The 12,580-nt window shown below is 37.3% G+C and overlaps 2 protein-coding genes and 1 long non-coding RNA gene across 3 annotated transcripts in view; 1 reads left to right on the top strand and 2 right to left on the bottom strand.

Annotated features, from left to right (window-relative positions):
- Positions 1-9,686, bottom strand: part of plxna3 (plexin A3) — a 281,769-nt gene extending 272,083 nt beyond the window's left edge. The window contains exon 1 of the mRNA XM_049486209.1: positions 9,469-9,686. The gene's annotated coding sequence lies outside the window, so the exon portion shown is untranslated. The remainder of the gene's footprint in view (positions 1-9,468) is intronic.
- Positions 1-12,580, bottom strand: part of si:dkey-8e10.3 (serine/threonine-protein kinase SBK1) — a 426,835-nt gene that overhangs the window by 29,780 nt on the left and 384,475 nt on the right. The window lies entirely within an intron of this gene.
- The window catches only part of LOC125806217 (uncharacterized), a 185,599-nt gene that overhangs the window by 1,762 nt on the left and 171,257 nt on the right, over positions 1-12,580 (top strand). The window lies entirely within an intron of this gene.

Raw genomic sequence — 12,580 nt, 5'->3', positions numbered from 1 at the left:
GGTTATCTGCAGTGTTAGTGTGGGGGCTGGACGCTGGATGCGTCACGTTGCTTTTAAATAGGTAAACAAGCTAAAACAAATATTATATAACATTTTTCAGACTATAAGGCGCATTTTCAATGAACCAAAGTTATAATAGTTTAGATTTTTTCATTATAGTTTAATTTTACCTCGTTTTCTCTTTTTTTTACAAGTCAGTTAGAATTAATTCGTTTTTAGAGTTTTGTAAGTTTTTCAGTTTTTGTGGACAATTGGTTGTTTCACAGTAACTGAATTTTTTTTATAGGGTTCATTTTGTTGAGTTTTATTTATTGAGTTTTAACACCTCTTTGAAACCTGCAAAAATATAATATTTTGCTAGTTTTTATTAGTTTTATTTTTTTATTACTGCTTAGTTTTAGTTAACTATTCATAAGTATTCATTTTAGTATTTCATTTTAGTTTTTTTCATACTTTGGGTTATTGGTGAGGTGCAGGATTCAAAAAGATGTTACATAATAAAACTCAACAAAAGAAAAACTTAAAAAAAAATGTTAAGTAACTGTAAAACAACCAACTATCCAAAAAGAAAAGAAAAACTTTTATCTGTAATTTCAGTTCGTTTTAGTCTGAGTTTAGTTTTATAACTAAACTCAATTCAGTTCCAGTTAGTTAACGTTTTTTTTTATTATTATTATTAAGCGTTTCTATTAGTTTTAGTTAACGAAATTGTTTTTTCACGTTCAGTTTTCGTTATTTCGTTCGTTTTTGTTAACGATAAATACCTTGCAATGAACATCTATTTTCTGGTCTATTTCCATTTATAAAGTGCACCAAATGATAAAGGACACTATAATTGGAAGCATCTATGAAAGCCAAACTGTAATTCTTAAAAAAAGTCTATTTTTAAGAATTTTTTCTATCTAAGTCTATTTACAGTAAGCTTTAGATTTCCAATATTTTGTCTAAGGGTTTTATTTTTACAGTCAAGTTTCTCTTTCTCTTCAGCACTAAGGCTGGATGCAGCAGCATTAGCATTAGCACTAGCTGCTAACCACAGCACTGGACGTACCTAAATGATGCTCAATAGTACTAGACTGAGGAGCCCTGAATGTTTCGCTAACCCAGAGCGCTATTAGCTAGCTTGGTAGCTCAAACATAGTTTGTTTTAACATGGTAAACACGCAGACTACAGTCAAATACACTCGCCTCTGAATGGCGAACGAGCTAGTGCTGGGGTTAGCGGCTAATGCTAATGTTTATAACGCTGCACTTCAGTAGAGTGGCTTTACTGTTTCTTAATACCTGACTGGTAGAATTCCTGTATATAAGGCGCACAACAGATTTTTGGGATAATTAAAGGATTTTAAGTGTGCCTTATAGTCCGGGGAGAAAAAAATACAGTACGTAAAAAGTTAAAGTTCCTGTACTAAATTAAATTAAACCCTCAACAACAATTCCCAGCCTTTGTCCGCCTTTGGGAGATGCCCAAACCACTTGTTCCTTTCTAGTACAATTACAGACTGGATTCATTCTTTTTCCCCCTCAGATATCACATACTGCATTATATTCTGAGAAAGCACTGCTACTAAAAACCCATCAACAGTGATATTCCATCCCAAAATCTCTTTTGGTGTCGTTTTAACAGAAACAGAGCTCAACAAAAACAGGCCAATCAAAACAGGCAGTATCAGGTTGATTAGATGCAAACCTGATATTCTTTTCACATACAGCAACAGCGCCAACCGAGCACGAGTTCATTATCTCGGTAAATGTGAAGAATATCACCTGAAACTGTGACTTATTTGCAAAAGAAAAAGGTGTTACTCAATTTTATCAATACCAGCAGGCTGTTCTCAGAGACGGAATCATCAGAGGCAGACAGATAGAAGAAGAGACAGAGAGGGGGCTGACTAAGAGAGAGAAAAGAGAGAGAGAAAAGAGAGAGAGAGGCAGGCCGAGTGAGCACAGACAGTAGCTATTGTTCAGCGATCACCACCTCCAGTGACTCCACATGGCAGCTCAGCTCAAAGCTCACTCACAGGATGAGGGCATGCCGGCGCCGTTTGATCCCACCCCAGAAAACTGACAAAAGGAGGAGAGAAGCCGCAAACGACTGATTCTCTGCCGCTCCAGAGCCCAGCCCTGGACCCTGACACTCGCAGGAACACCAGAAACTCAACACTTTTACTGAGCTCGCACTGACTTACTGCACTTAAATCTATCGGTATCCCACATTCATAAAAATCCAAATAACCAATCCCCTTTTAGATATCCCAGCTGGACATAAACACTAAAAGGCATTTTTCTTTTGTCTTTGTTTGAATGCGGGTTGCGATGTTGAGTAACCAAATTTAAATTTTAAGACAAGGCAGTGATGTGAGTTTTATCAAATTAACCATGATACTCGATACTGATACTCGATATATCGAAAGATTGTATTGTCCTCTACGATACTTCATGGCATCTTAGTTATACTGAAGAAGAAATAAAATACTCCTAAAAAATAAATACCAGAAATTATGGATTTTAGTGCCAGGTTTATATAATTTGATATATATATATATATATATATACACACACACAGTACATATCAGTAAGTATATGTACTGATATGTACTGATAAAATTCAAGCACTTTTCAAGGCCCAGTTTTTTCAGCACCTTTCAGCTGTGGTAAATTAACGATTACAGTGATCTCAAAACGATTCAGCGATAACCAATATATCCCAAAACTATTCCCCACACTTAAATTTGGGGGGTGAGTTGAGAGCATTTACAAATACATATACTCAAAATTATTGATTTGCTTTTTGTCACACTAAAAGAGATGGTATTATGTTTACATAAACACAACCAGAATTGTGTTTGTTAACAGCAAAAGGAGAAGAAATGAAAACCTTTTTTATTTTACGCTCTGCAATTTATTTGATTTAGTCACAGTTATTTATCATACAGTAAATGTAAATGTAGTTAGAATTGGAAAAAAAATTCAAGCACTTTCTCCAAAATTCCAGCACTTTCCTGGCCTGGAAAACAAAGTTAAAAAAGCATTTTCCAGGATTTCAAGCACCCGCACGAACCCTGTAGATATCAGTACATATATAAAAAGTTTTAAAAAGTTCCCGAAACATTATTTCTGTAACTTTTAGTTAATATTTAAATACTGATAATATCCTCAATATACTTTAAAAAGCATAGTGTTGATACAAAAAAAGAAAATAATGATGATTAAATACTGATATTTTAATATTGACCAGCTCTATATTGTTTCCAATCACAATTTAACGTCTGTACAATGTTGGGTTTTGACGGCAACCCAAATTTTAACGCAAATTTAAACATACACTCAACTTTTAGAGTCTTTTATAGAGTCCAGTGTCAAGTTGATGTGATGAGTCCCTGGTGGGCTACCGTGGTCTTTATGTAAAGCATTTATTAAATAAAGACAGACTGCGTTTTCACGCCAATATTTCGTATAGTAAACCCTGTCAGTGTGTCATTCATTCATTCAGATACATTGACAGGAGATTTTCAGAGCGTGCCGTCACTACAGCCAACACATCACCGTCTAGACAAAGTGATGGATGACCAAATGACCTTTAGAATGAGTATCTGCCTGCAGGCTGCGGGAGTACACTGGTATTAACATGTTACACACAGAGGGTCACTGTGTGTGTATTGTTACAAGAGAAAATCTGTCAGGATGAAACTTCGGAAGCGAGGAGTCGGCCACCGGGGAGCCATCACCGCTGATGTCATCACTGCATGATCACTGCATTAATCACTCATTCTTCATCAGTCAATCTGCATGGACTTAGACTGAGTGAGTGACTGTAAGCGACTGAAAGAATGCATGAATTAAATGCGTTAGTAATGCAAAAGTGATACGCTGACTTCACTGACTGAAATGTATGTATAATTGCCTCATTCATAAAGTCATCATTTAGTGTGCCACCAAAAAAAAAAAACAGGTCAGACGCTCTAATCTAAGCCTTTAGCTTTAATTGCTTTGACGCATTCACTGTGGCATTGTTTTAATAAGCTTCTGCAATGTCATAAGATTTATTTCAACCCAATGTCGCATTAATTTTTTTGTTTTTTACCAAGATCTTGCAGCAGCAGCATTGATGATGGTAGAGTCTGACCACTGCACAAAGCCTCTCTTCTCCATCCAGCACTTTATCCCAAACATTCTCAATGAGGTTAAGATCCGGACTCTGTGGTGAACTCTCTCTCAATCCATGTGTGAAAATGATAAAAGATGATCTCATGCTCCCTGAACTCTGAACTCTTTCACAATTGCAGCACCATGAATCCTGACATTATCATCTTGGAATATGGCCGTGCCATTAGAGAAGAAAAATCCATTGATCCAGGAATATTCTGGTCTATATTCAGTATATTCAGGTAGTCAGCTGATCTCATTCTTTCAGCACATACTGTTGCCGAACCTAAACCTGCAGACCAACTGCAGCAACTCCATGCCAGTGCCAACTTTACAGGAGAAGCAAAAAAGCTTAACTTTTAATGGAAATGGGTTTTATAACAAGTCATTTTGGAGAATTTCTATTGGGTCGTTCATTATGTAGTTTAAATGACAATATATCTATAGCATAAAAGCCTTCAAGGATTTAGGATAAAAAAGAAAAGTAACGTAAATTGTCATACAGACCAAGAAATCCACCTGAAAGACATCTATTAGAATTCTAAACACTATCGCAAAGGAGTGTTTCTCCTACATAGTAAATGAATAGTGAAGTGATATATCAGACTATAAAGGAACACATAATGAAATCATTAATTAGTAAGTAGTAATTAATAATTAAGTAGTAATTTAAAAACAGTGTTAAACAAACCAAAATACTCTGTGAAGAAGCATTTAGATGCTCTTATCTGGGGAGCTGTTTGTTAACTTGTGGTTTCTGAGGCTGGTAACTCTGATGAACTTATCCTGTACAACAGAGGAAACTCTTGCTCTTTCTTTTCTGGAGTGGTCCTGATGAGTGCCGGTTTCAACATAATGTTTTTGATGGTCTTTGTGACTAGACTTAAGGATACTTTCAAAGTTCTTGGAAGCTATTTAGTGTATACCTGTAACTCTACCTCCTCACAACTTTACAACTGATGCTCTCAAACACACTAAGAGAAAAAAATCAAATAATTAACTCTTGACGAATTCAGCACAGCTGTTAACTGAAAGCTTGAATTCCAGGTGACTCCAGGCAAGATGTGCAAAACTCTTTCTATCTAAGCAAGAGGTGCTACTTTGTAAAATCTATTTTTATATGTTTTTCTTTATAGTTCAATATCTTAATATTTTACACCGCTACTATGAAACAATATTTTATTGCCAGCAATAAAGAAGGAACACTGAATGTGCAGAATGTGCAGAAATTGCTGAATTGGCTATCAGAGAGGGAAAAAAAGAATTAACCTTATCCTAAATCAGTAAAAAATGAAATATTCAATACATACACTGTGTCAAAAGTATCGCCCACCCCTACAATCCAATCTATACAGACCTCACTGTCAAACACTAAATCCTGAATAAATGTTCAGTGCTATAAAAAGGCAGGTCGTCACTTTTTGTCCTCGCGAAGTAGTTTTCTATTTTGGTTCCCTCACACAGCCCTGTCGCCATGGAGGGCATTCGCTTACTTACTCAACACACTTCACTGAAACATCCACTTACTGAAGAAAATGACTTCATTTAAATGTGTACTGTGGTTCTACATGAATAAAATATACCACACTAACACAATTACTGTCTCTCCGTTTACTTCTGGATATATTTCTGTTGATATTATATATTATTCATGTTGTACAGAATTATCATCTGCACATCTGAATGAAGTAACCTACATCTAGGCCTGTTACAATAATACCATTTTTGGGACATTTTACTGTCCCAGAAATAACTCAAAAAAATGATTTTGTTTTTATTTTAAAGGGGACATATTGTACATATTTTTTACACAAGTTAGAATATGTATGTCTATGTGCAATACAAAACATTTTCATGAAGTTATTTGAAAAAAATTACTCTCACATAAAGCGATCTCTGAGCAGAGTAGCTAAGCTTGCCATGGAGAATAGATATAGATTCCTCAATCAGACAAAGTCTGCTGGCTAATTCTGCTGTGTACTGTCTGAGGTTCTCAGCAAAAATGACTAAAATTTAGTGTGTTTCTTCAACCAATAGTATGGGGGTGGTGGCAGGGTTTCATCAACAGGTATAATTCCCAAAACACTTATTTTTTTTAGTTATTTAAACATTTGGATTAATAATAACTAAACTTGCTTCCTCAAAACGTTTCATTTCATGTTTAAACAAATACTTCTGATTCCTTAGTTTTGAGCACATTTGTGTTATATTATGTATAAGTTCTATCAATGTTTTTATATTTAATATTCAGTTTTGTTACTTTAAAGATTTCGATAAGGTTAGCATTAGCACATTGTCTGACAAACGTTCTACGGTACACCGTTTATAGCGTCATGCGTTCACGCCAAAACGTTCAATAAACCTTAACTTAAGTCTGTAACGTTACAGGCTTAAGCATGATTGAACCTTTTAAGAAACGTTGCTGAACGTTTGTAGAACGTTTCTACGACGTTCCCTATCAACACTGAGTAAACATAGCAACACGTTAACTCGACGTTCTCTCGTTTTTTCCACTGATACATGTTTAAATTCACGACAGCTCCCTCTGAACTGAAAACAAAACGAGCCTAAACGTTTTCAAGATGTGAAGAAGGCGACAGAGAGGGGCGCGTGCTCCGTACCCGGGATGCAGCCAGTACTGCACGCGACGAGCATCCACACAACCCCCCTGTGCGCGCACATACACACCGCAGATCAACAACACGAAGCTATGGCTAGCGTTAGACGCGCGCGAGGGGCTAGAAGAGGGTCCCATTCAAACCTCTTATTACTGCAAAGTATTCATGCATGGATCTCACAGCAAATCCGCGCGCGCGCACACAAATACAATGCTGTAAATCTGCGCGAGCCTGAACGGGCTGCACGGTAATAAAATGCATTATCTCGACACGAGCGGTGTCTCTCAGTTTACTGCTTTTAGCAGGGGATGTGTTGAGGTAGCACAACTCATTCACGTGCACCAGTGTGAGGCGTTTATATCATGCAAATTCAGAGCACGCTTCTGATATCTTAGACAAATGCATAGGTTTTGCATGCATTAAGATAGATAAAGGGACAGATGAATGGATGGATGGACAGACAGACAGAAAACCCTATGCCTTTGTTGTTATAGATACTATTTTAATGATATGTAGCATAGGTTTATCAGAGACATGATTACACATTACCAGTACTTAAAGCATATGCATATAGTGTAAAGCACAGGCAGACAGACAAGACAGAAAGCCTTTGTTATAGATACTATTTAAATAATACGCTAAATTAACATTCATATATGTTTATCAGACAGATAGATCCACACAAATCAAAGCAAATGCATATAATGTAAAGCACAGATAGATAAAATAGCTGAAATAGTATTGAATTTTCATTTATAGGTTTAGACTAGGCAGATATACACCCAAACACAGTGTCTATGGTATGTGTGTACATATAGTCTAAACAGGCATATAAAGAGACAGAGAGATAATAATATATGAGACATCTAATCATATAGATACTATTTTAAATATAGGTATATCATATTGGTTAAAGCACCTACATAAAGACAGACAGTCTGTATTTAAATGTATGCATATAGGCTAGTAACAGCCTAAGATACATAGAAACATAACTACAGAGTATGCAAGCATATGCATACAGTTAAGCAGACGTGCATATATGATAGACAGATAGACTGATAGAGATAGGCCAAATGTATTTTGCTTTTCAGACTGTATATACAAAGACATGCATATATATATATATATATATATATATATATATATATATATATATATATATATATATATATATATATATATATATATATAAGCTTCTATTATACGGATATAAAGTTGGAGAAATACAGTTTTTTTTTTCAAGATAGACAAGTTAAAGAAATATACTCGTTTTTGTATAAAAGATAAGCATTCAGGCTTCAACTCTATAGAGTATTAAGTAGATAGACAGACAGCTAAAAAAAGCATTTAGCTTTTCATAGAGCACATAAAATGTGTGTAGAGCCTTTTAAGCATAGATAGATAGATAGATAGATAGATAGATAGATAGATAGATAGATAGATAGATAGATAGATAGATAGCTTTCCACAGAGCATAAAATGTATTTTAGTATTTTAGTATTTTAAGCATAAATAGGTATATGTATATATAGTCAGAGAAACACAGTAGCTTAAGCATAGATAGATAGATAGATAGATAGATAGATAGATAGATAGATAGATAGATAGACGCAAATATATAGTAAATATACAAAAATGTCTCTATACAGGCTTAGAGAATATAGAGGGATATAGAAATAGAGTATTTTAAGCATAAATAAACAGACAGATAGCTACACATGACAGACAGAGCACGAGCTGCTGGCAGAGCAGCATCAATCAGTTTAGCGTGGCTCGTGCACGAAATACACCCCGAATTCGGTGCCGCCATTGACCGCACTGTTTATCTCTAAATAACAAATAAGAGAGCAATATTTCAGTCACGTGACCGTGCTTTTAGGCTCATACAGATGTGCACGAGTAGAGAAACCCATCAGCCCTGGGTGAGAGAGGCTGCCTGGCACAACACCACCACCACCAGCCTACCAGCCTGCCAGCCAGCCAGCCTGCCTGCCTGCCCCTTTACCCACCAGCCACTGAGCCCTGTTAGTGTGCAGCCACACGCGCACTGTAATAATAAGCACAGGTTTAAATGAAGTGCACCCAGCCTTACTTACTGCAGGAGCTAGGTTAACGCACGCGCCCAACTTTACAGCTATATGCAAAACAGCAGCGGTGTGAGCGAGCAAGCGACCGAGCGCTCGTGCTGCTGCTATATATTGTACATCGTTTCATTGTTGTGCGGGCTGGGATCAAACACACGCACGCTCGAGCTCTATAACGTTGCGTGTTGAGTGTAAAGCAGAAAAGGCGCGTGCTTTGGCGTCCGTTTGGGATCATAAACAGCGCCCTTTGTTCTGCTCGTGCCCGTGTTTATGAGGTAGACCCCCGCTCCCATTCCAGTTCCAGTTCCCCTTCCCATTCCAGTTCCCATTACCGCTCCGCCTGCACCAACCCCAGCAAAGCATCCGTGCCTTGCCTTGCTGCATGCATGCAAATGGACGGGACAAACCGCTCGCGCTGTTTGCCCCCCGCAAACCCCCATTTTCCCCGTTTAATCATTCAGAGAATCACGCGCGGCAGCTTCTACCTAGTGCTTAAACCTTGTATAAATCACTCCCCACCGTAGCTAGATGCATGCAACCATAGTCGCTATATTTATGTGTATGCACGCGCATGTGTGTGTATGTATGTGTATATGCACGAGCTAAGAGGGACTTACCTGGCTTCAAAGTGCAACAGTTACATCCACAGCTCTTCTCCAGCAGCCTCTCTCTACAAACGCGCGCGTTCACAAGCTTGTTTCCACCGCTGCCGTCTTTGCACGAGCGAAAATAACGTTAAAACCACGCGAAAACGACGCAAAAACACGAGAACACGGTGCACGCCGCGCGCACAACGAGGCAAGCCTCATAACCCCAAGACACGGTCTCGCTCTGTTCAGCGGCGTGGGGACGGGCACTGGCCCTTTAAAATGGAATGTACCAAAAATACGAGGGGGGATGAGTCGCATACGGTGTTTTAGTAGGAAAACGTAGTCATTTTTTGATAATTAATACATAGAAATATACATTATTTATAACTATATTCAATGTACAGGTTTAAATATAACCTTTACTATGCGTATATTATGCTCTTAATTCACTGCTTTTTAATCAAAACAACCCCTACTTCCAAAGAATGGCGCAGTCCCGCCCTTCATTTAGTATTTTCTCCCAACCCAGACAGATGTTGCATAGAGAAGACTGGGGCTGCTATGAGACAGAGTGAGATATAGCTTTGAGCTTTGATGGCAATAATTGAGAGTCATGTTGCTTTAAATATATAAAAAATAGATCATTTTTTGCATTATTTTTATTTTAATATATAGTACTAATCAAATGTTTGGACATACCTCTTCTCATTCCATGTGTTGTCCTTCTTTTTATGATTTTGTTTACATTGTAAATTTATTTTTATCCCCCCCCCCCCACTTAAAACATATCATAACTGTGAATTCAATTTTTCTAGACAAATCTGTTCTCAATCAAGAAATGACCTCAAATAGGACCTGCCTGAAAGAGTGAAGTAGACCAAAACATACTCAAAAGCTAGAAATCACACAATATCCATTTCTAAAATTTTGGGACTCCATCAAAGCACAGTGAGAGCCATTATCCACAAATGTTGAAAACATGGAACAGTTGTGAAGTTGCCGGGTGACCAAAATTACCCAAAAGCGCAGTGACAACTCATCCAAGAGGTCACAAACAGACCCCATAACAACATCCAAAGAACTGCAGGACTCATTTGCCTCAGTTAGGCAAACATTGGTTTTATTCTTTGAACTATGGACAACATTTCTCCCAAATTCCAAATAAAAATATTGTCTGAAATAACAAAAAAGATGCAGGGCTTTCAGACCTCAAATAATGCAAAGAAAACCAGAAAACAAATTCATAAAGTTTTAAGAGTTTAAAATCAATATTTGTGGAATAACCCTGTTTTTTAATCACAGTTTTTATGCATCTTGGCATAATGTACTCCTCCACCAGTCTTACACACTGCTTTTGGATAACTTTATGCTGCTTTACTCCTCGTGCAAAAATTCAAGCAGTTCAGTTTGGTGGTTTGATGGTTTGTGATCATCCATCTTCCTCTTGATTATAATCCAGAGGTTTTTCATTTGGTAAAATCAAAGAAACTCATCATTTTTAAGTGGTCTCTTATTTTTTAAAGAGCTTTATATACGTGTATGCATGTGTATGTGTTCCCAGGGCTTTAAACATAGCAAACTCAGCAGCATTAGTGTAATAACACAGCAGTCTATTCCCAGGACTGTTCTGGTGGTCCGTGTTTGGACAGTTTGAATGTATGGTCACATGGTACATTACATGAACGCCAGCATGAGCGTATAAATCACTAATCGTGTACAGATCAGGTGGGCTGTATTTACAGATGGAACAGCACAAGGCTATATTCTATTAACTTTCTGCTCTCATTCAATTTTCTGCAGTGCCGCCCACCACATACTGCACTGCAAAAACTGGGGGAGAAAGAAAAGAAAAAGACACAGTGACGCATTATAAGGCCCATTTCTATGTTACATCACAATTAGTATCACCATTTCATTTTTGCAGCTCATCTATATAATATATTTTATAATCTATAATTATTAGTCCCTTAGATTTCACTGCCTTTGTGAATGGGTTTTAGGTTTTCAAACTGAATTATGACAAAACTGGTGTTTTTTTTTTGTTTAGTTTTTTACTTTATACCTGTTAAACACAAATTATGCTTTGAGCACCCCCTTATGGACAGCTGTACACATGCATATGTTGACAAGCTAAAACTTTTTTTAATTAACTCTAGCTAACTTTCCCATTCCACCTTAAATAGTGCAATAGAAAGCAGGCTGAGGCTGTAGAATTTAAGGTGGAATGGAAAAATAAAAGCTAATTTCAGCTCTTCATCACAGAGGAATTAAGGTTTTAAGACTTTTAAGACAATGCTTTAATCTTTAATATTAAAGTTTACTGAACTTTTTCAACAGGATCACCTGATAATGTGTTTTATTCTTGAATTGATGTCCCAATCTTCTCTCCTTTTTTTTATAACTTCAATCCTTCCAAGGGAGGGTTTGGGACAAAGTTTCGTTTGTCTTTGCATCTAATCTTACAGTTTCTTAGTTTTGTAGGAGAATTACAAGCTGCCTTGATGACCCAGACGCAAAGCTCACACGTAGGTTGCCAGATTGAGGACACAGTGTGATTGCAAGCAATTCTGAGGGAAAGGATTACACTCGAAAACAAGGGGAGAAATGGGATTGGACCAAAGTTTCCTTTGTCTTTCCATCTAATCTTATAGTTTCATAGATGTCTAGAAGAGTTTCCTCTGCGGAGTTACCCAAACTTTGTGGTTTCTGGCTGCTTATGGTCTTCAAAGGTTCAAAAAAACCACCTAGACTGTATTTATAACCCCCAACCTACTCATCTTTGGCTTCCCCCCACCCACTCAATTTTATACTATTTTTAATGTAGCCAGGATGTGGGGGCTTATAGTTATAGCTGAAACAGCTAGCGTTCGTAGCTTATTCTCTTATTCGTGGCTGATTGGCTGATTGGCTGGCTGGCTGACTGGCTCGCGTCAGACTAGCCCTTTGCTGTTTTTGCCAGTAATGAAGTTTGATGTAATCTAGCGGCAAAATAGCAAAGCAATCCACTTATTCAAATCATGCGGCCCAGTAAATGGCTGTTTAGGGAAAATGACACTCTACAGTAAACAAATGCAAATTCGGCTGACATAAATAAGCGGGGAGAGTCATGACGAAGAATCCTCGCCTGCAGCGGGTTCAA

This window comes from Astyanax mexicanus, chromosome 12 (genome assembly GCF_023375975.1).
Source record: "Astyanax mexicanus isolate ESR-SI-001 chromosome 12, AstMex3_surface, whole genome shotgun sequence".
NCBI classification, from domain to species: Eukaryota; Metazoa; Chordata; class Actinopteri; order Characiformes; family Acestrorhamphidae; genus Astyanax; species Astyanax mexicanus.
The sequence above is the reverse complement of the archived record's forward strand: the minus strand, read 5'-3'. Positions and strand labels throughout refer to the sequence as shown.